The 20,096-nt window shown below is 42.3% G+C and overlaps 1 protein-coding gene across 4 annotated transcripts in view; it reads left to right on the top strand.

Annotated features, from left to right (window-relative positions):
- LOC133363717 (serine-rich coiled-coil domain-containing protein 1-like) overlaps positions 1-20,096 on the top strand; it is a 708,122-nt gene that overhangs the window by 66,077 nt on the left and 621,949 nt on the right. The window contains exon 1 of one of the 4 annotated variants that reach the window (XM_061583021.1): positions 16,759-16,846. The exons of the other annotated variants lie outside the window; for them this stretch is intronic. The gene's annotated coding sequence lies outside the window, so the exon portion shown is untranslated. Of the gene's footprint in view, positions 1-16,758; positions 16,847-20,096 lie in introns of those variants that run through there. 4 annotated transcript variants of the gene reach the window in all.

Below are 20,096 nucleotides of genomic sequence, written 5' to 3'. Positions count from 1 at the left end.
TGGGAGTTGCCGCCCAACAATATTGTGGGCGTGAGGGTATCATGCTGGTTGCCCCTGTACTAGGGTGCAATACTGGGAGCACACAAAGCTATGTTGAGAGTGTTGGGAGTGAGGCAACAATGCTTGTAGTTAGTTACGTGAACTAGGTGTCCTGCCCAGAGTCGAAGGAACCAGACTGAGGCAAGGTTTGTTCTAGTTCTCATTTTATTAGTGTGATGGTTACATCCAAAGCAGTGCGCTTCATAAACCTGTCTACCCTGACTCACTACTTTCCCTAACTAGTCTACTTAAACAGTCTCTGCAGCTTGTGGGGAGGGTTGACTCAGCACTAGAATCTGGGAGGGCACCTGCTTAAGTAGGGAAGGTCTTTGTGCATAAACGATGGCTCTGCCGGAGCTCTACCCTCTAAAAGTATCTCTTCTTACATCTGCTCGCGAATGGAGAGGGGGGGGGTTAGCCTCCGATGGCCCATCCAACAGCGGGGCTTCGCTAGGTGACACGTGACCTCAGGAGGCAGGAAGCTGGTTGGCAGGGAAGTGTTTGAAGTGCCAGGCAGGGATTCTGGTGCGGGTGGGGTTGGCATGTGTGAAGGATTGCTTCCCAAAGGCTGAGGCAGGGAACTCACAGGCGGGGCTGGACCTGCCTCGATGGGGGTGCTGGCCGAGGAAGTCTGCGGGCTGGCTAAGTCCCCTTCTCCTCCAATGCCCCCAGGGACCTCGTCCTCATCTGACTCCTCTCCCTGATCTAACTCCCCTTGTGCCTGGGGCGCAACACTAGGTGGGGGCGCTAGACAGAAATAATAATGTTTTGTGTTCCTCTCGCTGATCTCCTTGTAACTTTGTTAGGTTTGAGCATCTCTTCCTGCTTCTTCTTGGACCATGCACTCTCTCCTTTGTTCTTTTCTATGTTTTGAGGATGTCTCTCTGAGTTAGAGCTCAGAGAGATGACGATGTATGCTATTAGTGAATAAACCTTCACTTCTCTTTCTCACCTTCACCAGTGGTCTTACCAGACTGATTATGTTCCAACTGCTGTATTAACTCTGCTGACTTCCAATAGGGAGGGGGCAATTTGCAGGAGACAAACTATGGGCAGGGGAATGGGAGCTTAGCCTTTTCCCCAAGGCCAGCACCAAGAGTCAGCATTGTCAAGCACTTGCTGAGGACCATGCTTTCACAGGAGGCGTACAGCTTTCTCCTGGACCCCCCTGGGCCTGATGTTCCTTTTCCTTTCTGTTGCTATCTGTTCGCCTGCCCTCTCCAAGTGAGTGAGTAGGGACAGAGAAAAAGGAGGAGGAGCTTGCTTCTCCCTGCACAGATTGGGCACAGAGGAAGGTAACAAGTGAATGAGCAGCAGGAAGAGGTTAGGCCACTGTGGGAGAGACACTGAGCAATATTGGCACTGCTTCTCTCATGCCACTTTAGCTATGTCATGTGGAATCCCACATTAGCAACTATTATTAATAAGTAAAGGCAACAAACAAGACTTAGGGATGTTGAGAGAATTCAACCAGACTATATGAGCACCCCTGTTCAAATGTTAAATTACGAGCCCCATTGAAACAGGCACAGCCCCACTCAGGTCTGTAGCCGTGGGGGGGGGGCAAAAGGGAGCACCCCCGAGCTGTGCATCATGCCACCCTATGATTCTTTGGGTGGGGTTGTCTTTTTAATTTGTGGCATGACGGACAATGATAACCTCCATTTAAGGAATGATACAGTAACACCTCAGTTAACAAAGTAGAGGTGTTCCTGGACATTACTTTTTTAACAGAAATTTGGGTACCAGAGGCAAGAATAACTTGGAAAGAATTCCTACTCCCGCTCATAGATCGTGGGGGAACTGTAACAGGGGCTTTAAAGGGTGCCTGCCTGGCACTCCGCCCCTCCCCCCTCCTTTTCTTTCTCTAAATCGTACTAGATCCTTCCCTCCCCAGCCCTGGGAGAAAGCAAAAGATCTCTTTAATGCAAAGTAACCACACAGGCTTCTCAGTTTCACTGTAGCAAAGCAAAGGCGCAGGGTTATCACTTTACTGATAGCAAAGCAAAGACACAGGCTGATCAGTTTCACCTTAAAGCAAAGACACAGTCTTGAAACTTTATCCATAGCAAAGCAAGGTTGGTCAGTTTCACCTTTTAAAAAAAGCCTTTTTGAAAAGGAGCTTGATTCCTGGAGGATTGGTTAACTGAGGTATTACTATAGCTTGATTTAAGAACGGGCAATTTAAGAATAGGACCCTCTGAAACATTCAGTGAATAAGGCTGGGTGAGTGCAGAACAAAAGCCTCATCTGGAAGAGCCCCCAAAAGTCTGCTCACTCAAGACTTTCCCTGACTGAGAATACATTTTTCATTATCACAGTCACCCTGTGATTAAGTGATCCTGAAATAAACAGCCTGTATAGTAACATGACCTTTGAAGAGTTAAATATTAGAACTTTTTGTTATGGACTAGAGTTAGACTCCACCTCTTGGACTTTCCTTTGCTTTTCATTTTTATTTTCAGTTATGCTGTCTACTAACCCAGTGACAAAGAAGCATGTTTGTTTGCCTGCAGTAATAAGTAAGAGTTTGTTTCTTCTGCATTATTATAACGAGTAGAGCAGGATAGGGTGCTTATTGCTAAAGGGTGAAATAAAGAGATAACTTAAAGTGATCTGAAAAAAATGGCTACCCTTTACTCTTTTAAAGCACTATACTCTATTTTTTCTTCTTTTTCTTGATTACATGATGGCAAGGGATGAAAACAGCCCTAGAGAAATAGAAGTATTGCTGTGTACACTACAGTTAGCTGGCTGGCTGATTGGACACCTAAGCTGTAACTCAGGCCTAATTTCTGGTTTTCCCAATATGTGAAGCTCAGCATGAGGCCTTTTCGGGTTTTCTGGACAGAAAAATCAATCCAGCAACCAGCAACAAACAAACAATCCAATTGCTCTCCACAATTAATTTCCAGTTGCTTAGTTCATCATTTATATAGCAGCCGGTTAAAAAGTTTTTCCTTGATTGTCTAAAAGGAAGCAAAATCTAAAGGCCAGGAACAGGAGTAGAAGGATGGACAAACAAACACACTCTGTAGTATTTATGTTCTCTCTGCCCTTGTAGTATGGACAAGTTTGTTCTTCAGGTGTAATCTAAAACTGAGATACTTAATGCAGCATCAAAGCCAAGCTCAGGAGCTCACTGTGTTTACCAAAGTAGTTCAGTGCAAGAAGAATCAGACCACAGGTGAAAGGAGACTGCAGCTATAGGCAAAGTCAAACTTTTGAGTCTGGTATTCATGTGGATGTCTAAGAAAAGGGTGAGACAATTCAACAGATTAAACACCGTTCATGTAAGTTAACACACTCTCTGAATGGAGAAGGAGTGATGGGGAAGGTCATTACTGTTCCCTTCCCCTGGCCTGACCCTCACGTCCTCTCAACCAGTGGACGCCTCCCCCCAATGCCTCACCTACAAATGTGGCTGTCCCACCTAACAAGGAAGGATGGCTACCTGGCTGACCCCACTGAGCACGTCAGGTCCTCTTGTACTGGGCTCACACCACACCTCTCTACCTCTTTATGGGTTCTCTGTGGCTGCAAATGATATTGGGCATCTCATTTTCTGCCAGCCCATGATTATAGTCCAGCCCATGATTGGGGGGGGGGAGGGAAAAATTGTTCACATAATTTTAGGGTGCATTGCCAAAAAAAGAGGACAAAAGGGGATACCAATTTGCATAAAATTATATATGGTAATTTATATGCATAGATGCAAACCATTACTGTAATTCAAATAAAAATACGATACATCTTATCACAGAGGAGGCAGTTTCAGTATTAATTTTTATTCTAGACCACCAGGCTTATGCAGGCAATTAAAGTTTTTTCCCTTTTCTTTTACAGTTAGCCAGCGATCTGTGATTTCAGTTTTTATATGTGTGGGGAAAATGCTAGATGTCTTCTGTGTCTGCTCAGTCTACTGACCAGGTGCTGCTAACTGTTGATGGGCAACTTCAAGGCGCCTGCTCTCCCTTTTTACGATTAATTGTCTTTAAACCAGAGATGGACTGGGAAACCCTCAAGTAGAGGATGCCTTCAAATGGAGAACTGTCCTCAGGCAGCCCTTCAAAATAGAGGACTGTCCCCTGTAAAGTAGGACATATGACCACCCTACATAATTTGCTGCCCACTGGGCATCCCATCAGCCAACTTCAGATTTCAGAGTGCCTTCCCTTGCCTGCTATCTCCCCCTTTCCCATAAAGTGGGAAGCTGAAGCTAAGCAGGTCTGGGTCTGGTCAGTGCCTGGATGGGTGACCGCCTGAGAACCACATGTATACTACCTTGGGTTCAATGATGGAAGAAAGGTAGAATAAATATATAAATGAAGGTGTGTGTGTTTTTTTTTTTTTAAACGATGCTTCTGGAAGCAAGAAGGAAGGGAGGGGAGACATTCCCGTTTACATGTGAAGGGAACAAGGGAGCAGGCAGGTGACAAGGAAGTGGAGAAGGCTCACAAACCTCTTGAGGTGTTGTGCGTGCTCAAAGGCCATGTTTGCAAAACCCTGATGGGCTGAGCTGTTTGTGTTTGTCTGTCCCTAACAGGAAGTTCCAGGAAAAAAAAGACAAGACTACAGCAAGAAGATAGCATTATGGCAACATATCTTAGCTTGACCTGTTCCTTCATTTCATAATCATGCTTGATTACTAATAGTAATGCACAGATGTAGCAAAGCTTGAAATGAGTTAAGGCTGCAAGCCTATGTGCACTTCCTGGGAGTAAGCCAGACTGAATGCAGTTGTACTTACTTCTGAGTAAACATGCTTATGATGGTGTTCAAAGTGTGGACACCAGTCGATGAAAGTTTATCATGATTTTTTAATGAAATTGGTCAGGGGAGAATTTTTAATACAGTTTTAATATGCCTTTTTAATGTCTAGTGTAGTATTTACTCTAGCTTCTTGTAGTTCTAATATTGAAGTCCTCTTGATTTCAGGTGACCCAGCACAGGAGAGGACATGCAAATAGTGAGTACAGGCAAGGTCTAAGATGGTATTACAGGAGCTAATGGAGACACTGCCAAGAAACTCTTGTGACCGTTTGGAAAGCAGAGCTTACATATATGATCTTTTATCTAAAGTGACATGTGGACATATACCTCAGAGAGTGGCATGATTGGTTGACGGTAGTGTTATTTGTCAAATCAGAGTCTTCTCTTAGTAAAACATACCTCGAGCAAAAAGATCAATTTCTGAACTCTTAACAGGTCTGCTTTATAGCATGTGAATAATTTTCTGTCCTGCAAAGGAAGGTGGTATCCAACAGCTCTTAGGTTTGTGTTACTAAATACAAGTGATGTTAACAGTTGCAATAACTCCATATCTACAATATAAATCCTATTCCACATATATTGCTTTCCCCAACAACAAAAAATCTAACAGACTGTATTTGTATCCCTTGAACTGCTGAAGTTCAAAATAGGTATCTATCAACACCCCTGTCCCCAGTCAGGACTAGGAGAAAGTTTTGGGTGTACATAGCCGTTGTGAACATCATGAAGATTCTAATTGCAGAAGCCTCTACTGAAATATGGAAGTAGTTAGTGACTATGTGCTGAGGACCTGTGTTTGAACCTGTGGTCACCTTGCGGTGATCATGTCTATGTGCAGAGAAACGTTATCAAATTACATTCATATGGCTGTTGAAGTCCCTATATGCTAAAAATAATTTGAGGCAGAGCATTGAGTGCCAGTTAAGAGCAATTTACATCTGGATCAAAGGATGGAACAAGTCCAAGATAAATTAATTCTTTGTTTGTGCCCTGTAGTATTGCATGCTTTGGAAAACTGTTGCAACAGAGATGGGAAACCTATGTCAGTCCAGATGTTGAACTCCAACTTCCATCAGCCCTAGCCAGAATGGCCAGTGATCAGGGATGATGGGATTTTTAGTCCAGCAATATCTGGAGGAACACAAGTTCACCCTCCCTGTGCTACAGTATGATAATTTGGTGGCCCCTTACGGTGTAGGCCTCACTTATTTTTTTGAGCGGATGCAGCCTGATTGATTATTGGGCATATTTAGCAAGCATCCTGAGAAATCCAGGCACACTACACACACTAGCACGCTGCACATACTAGAAGACTTTAGGTTCCTGTAACTCCCATCCATGGCTATGGGTAGTGTGACCCACGTGTCCTACTTTACAGAGGTTCTTTCTGTCTGAGCCCAGTTTAAAAGATCTGTAAGAAGGAGATCAGGGGCCTTGAAGTTGCCCACCAGCAACTTGCTCCGGAATAGCAGACAGAGCAGGCACACACAGTCTTTCCCACCATGGTGTGATGTACTGTATTTCTATTTGAATTATAGTAATTATTTCTAAATGTGCATCTAAACATATAAATTAGCAGATGCAAATTTTATGCAAATCTGTGCCCTACATTGCCTCTCTTTTGCTGATGCAATTTTCTTTTTTAGTTATGTGTAAGAGGCTACTCTTGTTTTGGGGTGTGAGTTCTACCAGTGTTCCCCTGGCAAATGAAGCCCTTGCATCTCAGCTGTGATTTAAATGTGTTAAGAACATAAGAACATAAGAAGAGCCTGCTGGATCAGGCCAGTGGCCCATCTAGTCCAGCATCCTGTTCTCATAGTGGCCAACCAGGTGCCTGGGGGAAGCCCGCAAGCAGGACCCGAGTGCAAGAACACTCTCCCCTCCTGAGGCTTCCGGCAACTGGTTTTCAGAAGCATGCTGCCTCTGACTAGGGTGGCAGAGCACAGTCATCATGGCTAGTAGCCATTGATAGCCCTGTCCTCCATGAATTTGTCTAATCTTCTTTTAAAGCCATCCAAGCTGGTGGCCATTACTGCATCTTGTGGGAGCAAATTCCATAGTTTAACTATGCGCTGAGTAAAGAAGTATTTCCTTTTGTCCGCTCTCAGTCTGATCTACTGAACTACGAGACACATCATGCTGGCCCACATATTTTAAATTGTTATGGGGGGTCATTGGTGGGATGTGTTAGAGAGCTGCAGAAAGCTTTTGCATTTACTGTTCTGCCAGGATATTAATATTACATTTGCATTAATATTGTAGTACTGAGGCTTTGCCTGTACTTTCTGAGGCAAAATCTTAATAACCTTTTCCTAGTCTAGACTGAGAAAACAGTGCTTGATACACTAAGGAGGTTTTATTTTGAGTTCTGGCTCTTGATAGGTTTGTGAGTAATTTTTTCATGCTTAATTTAAGCCCTACTGTGTCGGCTAAATTAAGTTGCCTTCTCGGCAAGTTACTTGCTTCAGCTTCTTTTCCCCTACAGATGCCATCTTGGTGACAAGTGAATGTCACAGGATGACCTTCTAGCTTTGTGTGGACTGATCCGAATCAATCAGAAAGATTTTTTCATAGTGATACGGAAACAGAAAAGCAGACGTCTATTCACTCTGACGAAATGCTGTGGAATCAATACATATCTTTCTCCATTCTGGCTATGTTCTTTGCATTCATTGTATCTGGCCATTTAAATAACAAAAGGATTCCGAGGGACAGGTTTCCGCTGGGGAGGAAACTGCTAGAAGTTACAAAATAAAAACCTGTTAAGCATCCTTCTTGGCAAATCCCACTCTGCGTTAAATATTGTCAGCTTGTTGGCCTATAACTCTCAACCCATTTATTTATAGGATTCTCTCCTCCCTCCCTCTCTTTTCCCTCCCAGCGCATAAACATCAAGGACTGACAGTTCTGTTTGGCACATTACTTGGAGCTGTGAAGATTGACCAAGTGTGGCGGACTAGACAAATTTGATTTTCACTTTGGGGAAGCTCAGTACTTCTCAAGAGACAATAGAATGACCCCCCTCCCATTTTTAAAAAAACCTTCTATGTTTTAGTGATGGCGAAAGAAATCAAATTAAAATGTTGGTCAAATCAACATACAAAAATGAAAACATCATCTTATAAAATTCATTACACCGAACAGCGTCTCTTTTCTCTCCAGAAACTAATTTTGAAGAATTTGTACATTTGGCTAAAAATGTGAACCTGTATGTATGAATGAGATGATTAGGCCTTTCATTGAAATTCTGCACAGAACGGCATCAAGGCCTCTTGCTTAGAGATTGAGGCTGCAATCCTAAACCCACTTACCTGGGAACAAGCCCCATTGAATTCAATAGGACTTATTTCTGAGTAGACATGATTAGGATTGTGCTGTTAGTTAGGAGTGATGTCATTACTAAGCTACCAGAAAGGTGTCAAAAAGGGTTCCGTAGTGGGGCAAGGTCATTAACATATAAAAATGAAAGATAATCATGTTGCTGTTGTTTTATCCATTTTATTGTTCAGTGTTTGTTGTTGATGTATGTGGTTTGATTCATTATCCCCCCCCATAAAAAAACCACATACATGGGAATTAAGAGGCTTCGCCACAACGTAACTTGTATTTCTGCAGAGTAAGGGATATATACCAGCTGGATCACATTTTTCTTTCTACTGAAAGCTCATGTTTTATGAAAGATGCTCCTCTTTTGAGTAATAAATTGACTCTCTGCATTTCTTATATCATTGTGTTTAAAGGAAAAATAAGAGGTTTTTGTAGAGTGAGATTGCCTCTTTGTAAGCCTTTCTAACCAGTACTGCTTTAGAAGGCTTGTTGCGGGGAGGGGGCAGTTACTGTCTCAGTCAGAGTCCCCTGAGATGGTTTTGGAAGAAGACTCGAGTGATAACCTGCAAGGAGACCCTGATGACAGGACTGGCACCAGGTATGAGGGGGCACAGGCCAAGATACCCACTGACCAGGTGCAGCGTTACCTTGGTGGCTCCTGTGAACTTACCAGGAAGCATCAGGGAGCACCGCTGCCATAATGAGCCACAGAAGAGCCACTGGTGGAAATGCATGGTTGGTGCTCTAGAGTGAAATGCTGGGTGAGGCGGCTAAATTTTCCCAGAATGAGAAGGGCCATGGCTCAGTGGCGGAACAGGTAGTCTGAGGTTCAGTCCCCGGCATCTCCACATAGGGCTGGGAGAGACCCCCTGAGTGAAACTCAGGAGAGCCGCTGCCACTCAATGTAGACAATTCTGACCTAGATGGACCAATGGGCCTGATTCAGTGTAAGGCAGCTTCCTGTGTTTCCCTATGAAAGCTGAAGGTGTGTTTTTTCAGCTTTGGCTAATGGACCAGTTGTGCCTGTTTCGCTTCATAGGAGAGGAGATTGCCCAGAGTGGGAGAGCATCTCTGCCTACAGTGTTACAGTTGTGAGATCTTGAAGGCATTGATTGGGTTGGCTGTTGGCCCAATCAGCACCTTCAAAGCTCTCTGTTCTCAGGGGCTCCCCATTCCTTCCCCTTCTCCTGTACAAAGTCACATAGGCAGAAGTTCTTTACCTTCTCCAATTATTATTATTATTATTATTTCTTGTGCATATTGTGGGAATCCTCTGAGCATGCTGAAACCTGTTTGTGCATGAGTGGTGCTGTTTTGTATCACCACTCATGCCCATGAATTTGGAAAAGAGAAGGAATTATAGCAGGATAGCTAAATATCCAGGATGGTGTAGCGGTTAGGATGTTGGACTAGGGCCTGGGAAACCAGGATTCAAATCCCCACTCAGCCATGAAGCTCACTGGGTGAACTCACTGCCTCTCATCCTAACCCTACCTCACAGGATTATTGTGGGGATTAAATGAGGAAGGGGAGAGCAATCACCTTGAGCTCCTTGGATATAAACACAGTAAATAAATAAATAAATAAATAAATAAATAGGCAGTATGCTGCTGAATACCAGGGTAGTGACACTCTTAGTGTTACGCTGGTTGCAATGCATCTCCACCTCTGTTTTCTGAAAATGGGGGTGTTGCAAAAATGCTGTTCGTTTCCCTGGTAGGCTGTCTCTGAGTTACCACCAAGAACGAGAGTTAGCTAGTCGAGGGTTCAACTAAGTTTTATTCTCAAGAATAGAGACGCTCTTACTATGCTCATGCATCAAAGTAAGTTGTCTGCCATATTACTGAACAGGTCTTGTTTTATACTTATCTCAATACTGCTATGTGGCAATAAAAGTTACAATCAAGCAGTTTAATAAGACGAAACTTAAAGATATGTCATCACCTTTTGGGTATCTGCCAATTACATCTGCATAAACAAGATAAACCAGAATGTCCAGCTAGTTTCTTTATTCTTATCTTAGTACATTGCAATCTGTCCCCTTAGACCTTCAAAGTAGCTGTACTGTAGTTCAATCTGGATTTTCTCAACAGGGGCACACAACACCAGCCCAAATTCTGCCCTTTTTTACTCTAAAATCTGGTCAGATCAGCTTCAGTGCATCCAGCTTCAGACAGATTTTGCAACCGATTGGTAGATCAACCCATTGCTCCTCCAGGTGTGGTCAGGGGAAAGGCAGAGACGATGATTTGCCCAACATTTTGCTGTGGGTGGTCCTGAAAGGCCTGAGTCAGCAGTGTGGAAGGGAGGTGTGTCCAGCTGAGGGCAGAGTCGCTTCAAAGCGCAGCCAGAAAAAGCATTCTTGCTGCTTTTGAAGCCACTAGTGTGCTCGTAGCCCCAGCTGCTTGGAGGCTGGGGAGGCAATGGCAAAGAGCCATTTCCTTTATGGCCTCCTTGTGGACTGCTAGGAAATGTGTGGCTGGCCATAATGGGATATACCTTTGGTCTATCAGCAGGCTTCTTACGATTTTATTCTATGCCATTTAGGATTTATTAGGATGTTTCTTCTCAACACTGCTTTGATGGCTGTTTGAAAGTTGGTAAAAAAAGCCCTTCCTTTTTTTAGAAATGCATTTAGCTTGTAAATTGCTGTTTTACTGAATTGATTTGAACTGTCTCTGGATTTTGAATAGCTTTCATTGCTCTTGTGCTTTGTTATTTCCTACTGCTGTTCCTAGTGGTTTAATGTTTCAGTGCTAGATTGCAAGGGGTGTTTTTAAATTGTTAATTGATGGTCTTATCTGAGCTTTTTTGGGGGGAGGGAAGACAGTATCTAAATCTTTTAAATAAATGAATATGATTTGGCAGCATTGCTGTTAGTTGGTTGAGATAGCCATTAATCTTACCAAAACAAATGAAAAACTGGTTTGTTGTCTGACTATGTATCACTCTAGGTCTAGGCAGAATGGGCAAAGACCACGGCGGGGGGGGGAGGAGGGAGAGAGAGGCAAAGAAAATGTAAAGATCAGACTAGGCTGACACACTAGAGATGTTTTTTCTCATCTTATCAAAAGTCCTTTAAATTCCCTTGCAATTCCTGCAGGATTTTTTCTTCTTCATTTGTGACAAATTTTCTAAACACATCTCCAACTTTACCTTAGGAAAGCTTTGTTAGGAACTAGAATTGGCAAAATTTCCCGAGAGTTTTATACAATCTTGCTCAAAATCTTTTACAATCCTTTCACATACTTTTGCACAGTTCAAGGAGAACCTTACAAATTCACAAAATTCAGTGACCGCTCCAGCTAAAATAGGATGTCCACTGATTTGTGGCTGACAGCCACATATATGGTGGCCCTCCAAAGCTTCAATAACACACCTGTTTTTACTGCCTGCCTCAGTGCATAAAAGGGACAGGAGAAAGAGGGGATACTGAACATCCAGGAGGCAACTGTGCATGGCTAGTTGGTTACATTCAGCTTGGTGGGTCACAAATTGTGCTGTCCTGTGCTAACAAAAAGGCAACCATATTAGCCAGCTTAAAGGCTGGACTCTGGTATCGGTTTGTTGTTTCTTGTCACATCTTAGAGCAATGTTACCTGTTGTAAGCACATGTTGTTGTGACTACAGTGAATACTACATTGATTTTGAGATGTCTTTCAGTTAGCCTTGCTCAGCATTAACCCATGGTGTGCTCAAAATGTAAATGAGAGTTCTGTCTGCTACAGTAGATATATATGAGATGTCAAAAGCCAACTGTGTATATCTGCCATGTGTAGTTCTTAAAAGGGCCAAATGAACCTAATTCTTCTGTCTTTTATCTACATACATATTTTTAAGATCAATCTTTTATCTGGCTCCATATCCAGGATTTCAGGTTTTGGGGACTCTTAGGTCATGATGCTCTCAGTATTGCCACTATTTACTTGCATCTCTCTCTGAGCCCGATTTGTACCACCTTGCAAAGGGAGAGGGAACTGCGTGTGGACAGGTTTGCTCCTTCTCCGTTATTTCTCTCGCTGCTTACTCAGAAAGGGCAGCTGAACAGGCAGCAACAGCAAGAGGGGAAGTGGCAGCAGGAGGGTGTGGGGCCCCTACTGGGGCATGAGCATGGGCAGGTGCCAGAAGATGCTGAACCTTGACACCAGTTTCATTGAATAGGAAATAAATGCCAATCTCCTGTCCTGATGTTCTCAACATTGCAAACACTCATTGTATGCACCATTTTACCTCGCTGGATTCAGTTGTATGATCCTTGTTTGTTCCTTGGCATGGCTTTGTTCTCAAACAGGGTGGTTCATCAGTTAATAACACACTAAGGATGGGGCATAAAAAATGTGGCACCCCCACAACCCATGACAGTGTGCCATGATCGCAAGGTGGTATCCCAGCATAAAATTTTAGGATTGTGGAAACTGTTCGGGTCACACTTTTTCTGCATGTGTACAATTCACATTAATGTTTCATACATTAAGGACTGCTATGACTTTCTATTTGGATGTAGGTTCACACAGTGTTCCTCAACTTTATTCTTTTCAAGCAGCCTTCCCCAATCTGGTGCTCTCCAGAGATTTGAGATGACAACTCCTTGGTTATCTGGGGCTAATGGGAGTTGTAGCCCAAAACATTTGCACGGCAGCAGGTTGGGGAAGGCTGATTTAAAATGCATTCAACCTGTAATATACTCAATTGTGATAAAGAAAATCAAATTTTGGTTTTATAGAGTCAGTAAATGTATTGGTTAGCTTATTGCTGTCACAAATTTGTGAAAAATCCCAAACCACATTTATATGAAATTAAACTTTATATGTATGTTTTATATTAAATGTTATAGGTTTTTTTGTACCGGCAAAATGTTAAAACTTCTGTAAGGCTATTAAGCTTTTCCTCTTGCCATTAACTGCTAACATAAAGTATTTTAATTCTGAAAGATGACAGATTCTGACTCTTCAGCTACATCTGATATAAAAGGGAAACACATGCATCTCTCAGTGTTGCTGCTGTTGCTACAGTTTAATGCTTTTAGAACACCAGAGGTGTCTGGGTACTGAAGTACAGCAGACTAATTAAAATGATTAGGGCATTTAAAAAAAATGAATCTGCCAAACTTAACTACAAAATGCACAAAATACTCTGGATGTTGTTTGACTCCAATTCCCATCTGCTCCAGTCAGCATGCACAATGGTCAGACATGATCAGAGTTGTCATCCAAAATATTAGGTGTAGGGGAGGGAACCAGGTGAGGAAGGCTGTAATTCTTTATTATTTTGTTTATTTGTTATATAAAATGTACATAAAATAATAGAGGGTTGTGTCTGACTAAACATGGACCCATTTCCAATCCCATGTTCGAATGGGAGAAGCCAAGGGAGGAGATCTTATCTGTTGGTACTTCTAGACTTTGGAACTGAGGGGTGTTCATCTTGTCTTCTCCTTCAGCTGCAGCAGAAGCTGCTCTCTAGGTGGGGCCGCTTCCTGGTAGGTGGGTCACTTTTGCTTATTTGGGAGTGGGAGTGGTGAGGTGGTAGGAGATCTGTGCTGTGCAGGCACGCCAGCAGGAGCACTGGGCAGACTCTGTCACTATGTTTGCACTATGCAAACCTCCCTGCTGACTTGCAAAATCAACCCACCTGCTGGAAAGCCAGTGTAGGGGCTCCACCCCATCTGGCAAGCAACTTCTGGGCTGCAGCATTAAAACCTTCCTCTTTAGGAAGGCCTTTAGGAGGAAGATTTTTTATTCTTGCCTACCATAATTATATGCAATTCTCTCTCTCAACTATGGAATACTTTAAAGAAATGGGGGTACCACAGCATCTGATCGTTCTGATGCTTAATCTATACTCTGGACAAGACGCTACTGTAAGGACAGAATATGGAGAAACTGACTGGTTCCCCATCGGGAAGACAGTGTGAGACAGGGGTGTATTTTATTGCCCTATATGTTTAATCTATCTATATGCAGAGTAGATTATACAGAAAGCGGGATTGGACCAAGATGAAGGAGGTGTGAAAACTGGAGGGAGAAATATCAATAATTTAAGATATGGAGACATACTACTAGCAGAAACCAGTAATGATCTGAAATGAATGCTGATGAAAGTTAAAGAGGAAAGCACAAAAGCAGGACTACAGCTGAATGTCAAGAAGACTAAAGTAATGACAACAAAAGATTTATGTAACTTCAAAGTTGACAATGAGGTCATTGAACTTGCCAAAGATTATCAATAGCGTGGTGCTGTCATTAACCAAAATAGAGACAATAGTCAAGAAATCAGAAGAAGGCTAGGACTGGGGAAGCTATGAACCAGAGAAGACCCTCATATGCAAAGATGTGTCACTGAACACCAACCAAAGCCAGGATAATTCAGACCGATCTGTATGTATGGATGTAAAAGATGGTCAGAGAAAAAAGCGGATAAGAGAAAAATCAACTCATTTGAAATGTGGTGTTGGAGGAGAGTTTTGCGGATACCATGGACTGCGAAAAAGTGTTAGACCAAATTAAACCAGAACTATCATTAGAAGCTAGAATGATGACACTGAGCTTATCATACTTTGGATGCATAATGAGAAGACATGATTCACTAGAAAAGACAATAATGCTGGGAAAAACAGAAGGGAGCAGAAAATGAGGAAGGCTAAACAAGGGATGGATTACTTCCATAAAGGAAGCCACAGACCTGAACTTACAAGATCTGAACAGGGTGGTTTACAACAGATGCTATTTGAGGTCACTGATTTATAAGGTCGCCATAAGTCATAATTGACTTGAAGGCACACAACACTCTCTCTCTCTCTCTCTCTCTCTCTCTCTCTCTCTCTCTCTCAGTATACTTTTTCAGTTTGCTTTATATTACATTTTTGATGCTTCTTTCCACAGTTGCCTTTAAAGTGATTTCTTACCGGCTTTTCTCGTTTGCTCCTTTTATATATTGCTGTTTTGGTTGCTTTGGATTTTACTATTTTTGTAAGCCACCTTGAACTACATGAGGAAAAGTGGGATATACATACTTGAATAGTACAATCCTGTACATGTCTGCTCTGAAGAAAGGCCTGTGGAGTTTAATGGGCTTACCCTCAGGTAGGGATGGGGGAGAAATTCCGTTCCATTCAGACTTAAAAGGCAAATCTATTAGATCTGCATTTTCTGAAACAATATAATGGAAAACGCAGCAAAATTCACACATCAGAATGTTTTGATACAGTTCTCCAACCAAGCAATGTTTCCAAAAATTCATTTATTGAGTAAAAGTGTGCACATATATATACTGGGTTGGTGAAAGTAACATACGAAAGTGCACTATCTTAGGAGACGCTGCTTGCAAAATTTTATACATTAGTCAAAACTGCATCCCAAAATGTGCTTTTTAGGAGAAATTTGTTCTAAAATGCTGGACAATTTTCATGAGGATTTTTGTTTCTAAAAAAAAAAAGCAAATTGCTTCAGAAATGTGGAGATCTGAATTTAAGATGGGAAAAATGAGAAATGGAGAGAACCAAAAGTGACAGATCCTTCCATCCCTCCTCTCATCCTTAGCAAATTAAATAAACAGTGCACGCATGCTTTTTAATGACACAACTGAGATGCACTGCTGTTACTTTGCAAGCAGTGCCTGCTCTTGTATAAGGTTACCGTAAGTTCATTTTCAGCACACTTGCTTCAGCATGACAGCAAATTTTAAAGGGAGTGGTAATTAGCAATTAGTTGGGCTGACGGATTAACAACATTGATCTCAGAAACCCGGCGTTGTGCTTAGGTTAGCACCTGTTGTGTCATAAAACAAAGGCTATATGCCCCATTTTTTAAAACAAAAAATCCTAATCATCTCTAACTGAATGGAAGGGCGATGTAAAGAGGCCAAAATGTTTTTGATAGTGTTTTTAATTCTTTTCCAACCTGGTGCCCTCCAGATGTTTTGGACTGGGATTGATGGTAGGTGTAGGCCAAAACATCTGGAGGGCACCAGGTTGGTAAAGGCTGGGTTGTTTTCTTAGGTTATTTACTGTGTCTTAGGGCCAAATGTAGCCCCAATGACTGGATCTCCTGACTACTTTTCTTACTTCAAAGCAGCTGTGGGATGGGGTGGAGAAAGTACAGGCTAATTTGATCAGGGAAGTGGTTCTGGGGGATGGAATGTAACCCCCCCCCACTACCATTTCTCTGTTCAAAATTGTTCCTGCAAGTCTGCCATGGGGCAAAAAGACAGAAAAGCTGCTCTTAACTCTTAGTGGAGAGGAAAAAAGTTAGTTACCTGTCAAGAACGCCTGATTTCTAAAATGGCTCAGAGGCAAAGAATTGTGGGAAAAACATCTTGTCTGAGATGAGGCCTCTGAGAAGCATGACTCTGAAGTTTCCACAGCTGAAGCTAGTTAATTAGGCCCAAGCAAGAACACCTGCTTATCAGTGGAGACTGATACATCAAGGCCACAGGCCTGGGAAGGTTTGGGGAGTACGTGACCAATAGGTGCGAAAACTCCAGAAGCATTTTGTCATCTGAAAGCCTCCTGATTGGCTAATTAATTCCTGCCTGTTGCTGGGAATTTTTCCATGAGAATAGGATTTCAGACCTTAGGTCTTTGTTTCCCAATGTCCCTCAGGGGTTGCTGATGCTACCTGAGTGGGGTTCCACCTTATCATCTGCTACCCAGGCTATACATCACTGGGAAGATGTGGAACCATGAAGCTATTTTGCTGTTTACCTCTTTGTAAGTACAGAATAGGCTAGACAGTTTTGTTATTTTTGACTGTGACTGTAACTCTTTGTATTTTATCTGGCCCTCAGGAGTGTGGGTTTTAAGGAACCAATTTACATCTATATTTGTGCACTTATATTCTGTTTAATAAAGCTACTTCTTATTTACCAGTGTATGTTCGTTGTAGGGTTGCCAGGCTCAGGGCCTGAGACTGATCCTGTATCTTTAGGAGAAGAGAAAGTCAGCAATTCTGTAATGGGAAAAACCACAAGGTGGAATTATATTAAAGTCTGTTTTTCTGGCTATTTTAATGGATAGTTTATATTATTTTTGCTTAAACTGTTTAGAGAGGTTTATTTTGATTAAGCAGCATGTAAATCCTGTTGAATAATCATAATAAAAAAGAAAATAAAATTTCAAGCTTCAGTTGCTGTGTATATATGCCCACAAGAGTTGGACCTGATGATTCCATGCTGCAAATGGTCCTTTGAAATTTGGGGTTACATTCAAATTGTGATTGCAAACTTCAGTTTGTTAATTCTCAGGGGACTTAACCATAAATGCCCATCTCTTTGTCTTCAGTCAGGGCACCTTTGATGTGTATGATTTATAGAACAAGCAAGAGCAAGCTGGATTATTAGAGCAGAGGACAAAGGCTGGGTGATAGCTCAATTGCCTTTCAGAATGACATTGGAAGAATGATAAAATATTAAAACAGTCAGTCCAAAGGGGCTGACATCTGGGAGACGTGTTGATGTAGCACATTAAATTCTAATCCAGTGAAGCCTTTGCCAACCTTTTTCTACTTGAAAGCACTCCTGTGTGCTTTCTTTCAGCTTGATTAGGGAATAACCATCTCTGGTTTAGCTCTCACAAACAGTAAATTAGGTGTTTTACCTGCAATCTGAGGTCACGACCACACCATATATTTAAAACATTCTTAAACATGGCTTCCCCTCCTGGAATCTTGGGAACTGCAGTTTATTAAGGATGCTGAGAGTTAGTAGGAGACCCTTTAAAAGGTACAGTTCCCTGGATTCTTTGACTGTTAGTGGTGTGCTTTAAATGTATAGTGTGACTGTGACCTGAATTGGTACAGTCCTGTGTCTGGGCTTTATCAGTTCAAACCACAGGTAGGGACTTGTATGACGGAATTTAGGTCAGTACTGCAAACACCGAATGGGCGCATTGACTCTCCAGGGTTTCACACAACTGTATTTGCCTGCCCTACCTGGAGAAGCTGAGGATTGCATCTGGAACTTTTTGCATGCAAAGCGTGTCCTTTCTACCACTGAGCCATGGGCCACTCCCAATAGCAACAACCAGAAAAAACAAATATCCGTTTATTCACATACAAAGCTAGATGTCACAGGAAAGGGTTCTAGATAGGCTTTTCCCTAACAAGTTACTTTTTAGTTGTAGGAACATTGTTTTCATAGGGGAGAATTCTATCATACAAGCCTTCGACCTAAGTCCGAAGTGATAAAGTTGAGGGGTAGGTTTATCACTTTGTCTGCTGTTTGTGAGAAGTCGGCTTTAGAAATCAAGTGATCAGTACAGAAGCATTCATTTTTTAAAGAGTCAAGAATTGCTTCTCAGGTCATGTTATAACAAGATATGGTGCGGGACAGGGGCTGTAGCTCAGTGGTAGAACACATGTTTTCCTTGCAGATGGTCACAGGTTCAATCCTCAACATCTCCAAGAAGGGCTGGGGAAGACGTCTGCTTTTTGGAGAGCTGCTGCCAGTCAGTGTACACAATTTTGAGCTAGATTGACCAATGGTCTGACCTAGTATTAAGCAGCTTTTTATGTTCCTAACACATCAGATCACTTTTTTAAGTGAAGTCTGGAAAGATGTATAAGCATGTTGTTTAAATAGATATCACCTGCAACTGACTAGACCTGCATCTAGAGTCCTGTAATTTACTGGATCTACTCTCATATTTGCATATCTTTTCAGACCATGGGAATGGCTTTTAGGATTCATTCCTTGATTTTAAAATGCGCTATTACTTATTATTCAAGTATGAAATTGGTAGCTAGCACAGAAATTGACATGCTGGGATTCTCATCTTTAATTTTTTTCTTTTTAAAAAAGAAGTTGCTTCTAATAAGTTTTGAAAAAAGCCTGAGAACTGTGAAATCTGAGAAGGCAGAGACCTTCAGTGGTCTTTCGAGTTCTCCATCCCTGTTCTGTGTTTTTAGCAATGAGGATGTATATATCCTTCCTTCAAAGTAGCTTGAGCAGCACCATCATGCCACTGATAGTGGACTGCAGCTTGGTGAGAACACATTTGTTGTATATGTTGTCAATTCATTAGAAGATCTCTTGAATTACACAATACTTTTCCAGTTCAGCCTTTCCCAGAATTATGCCTGCATTGAAAAAAAGAATGTACTCTCTCCTCTCATTCCCTTCTATCCATTGGAAAATGGTTCCATTAATTAGTGGCGGAGATCAGATCCATTGCATGTGGAGATCTTTCTAATTGCATATTCAGACTTGCCCACTTTCCTGGCTGGTGACATTTATGAATTTATTCATTGAAATTGCCACATATCATCTCATCCATGGAAATGCTTTGTGTCGGAAACACAGCTGCATTATGATTTCTAATAATGCATGTTAATTGATAAATGATAGGCATGGTCTTTTGTTTGCACTTTATTACACTTCTGTATTTAGAACTAGAGGAATATATTTTCCTGGTGAGCACAGAAGATACAGTGTAGTGAAAAGGTGCTTTTGGACAGTATTTCAAAGGCTGCAATGCCCAGCCCACTTACGCAGGTGAGTGACAGTAAAATCATTTCCAAGTAAATATACTTAGTGTTGGACTACAAGACCCTCAACATGTTTTTTATTCAACTAAATAAATAGTTTTGCTCTTGGCTGCCCAGTTGTGGTTTGTTTCTCCCAAACATGGATTCCAACTAAGAAGGAATTCTAAGCCACCCACTCAGTGGTTTGTTTCCCTACGGGGGGGAAGGGAGGAGTGAAGTGGAAGCAGGGCCAGTTCTAAAGGGCGGCCAGGTTGGGCACTGGCCCGACGGCCCCTGGAGCTACAGGGGGTCCCTCAGCCGCCCCTCCGCTCCCCTTACATGATCCGCAGCCCCCCCACATCTTCCCACCTACGTGTCTGCTGTCTTTTACCATTGCCCTTAACAAAGATGGCGGCCGCGGTTTCCCTAAGGTACTGAAGCCCCGGCCGCCATCTTAGTTGATGGCAGAGATACGCGCGTGTAGCATGCATGCATGCC

The sequence above is a fragment of the Rhineura floridana genome, chromosome 9, assembly GCF_030035675.1.
Source record: "Rhineura floridana isolate rRhiFlo1 chromosome 9, rRhiFlo1.hap2, whole genome shotgun sequence".
In the NCBI taxonomy this organism is placed as follows: Eukaryota; Metazoa; Chordata; class Lepidosauria; order Squamata; family Rhineuridae; genus Rhineura; species Rhineura floridana.
Note: the sequence above shows the minus strand (reverse complement) of the source record. Positions and strands in the feature narration are given on the sequence as shown.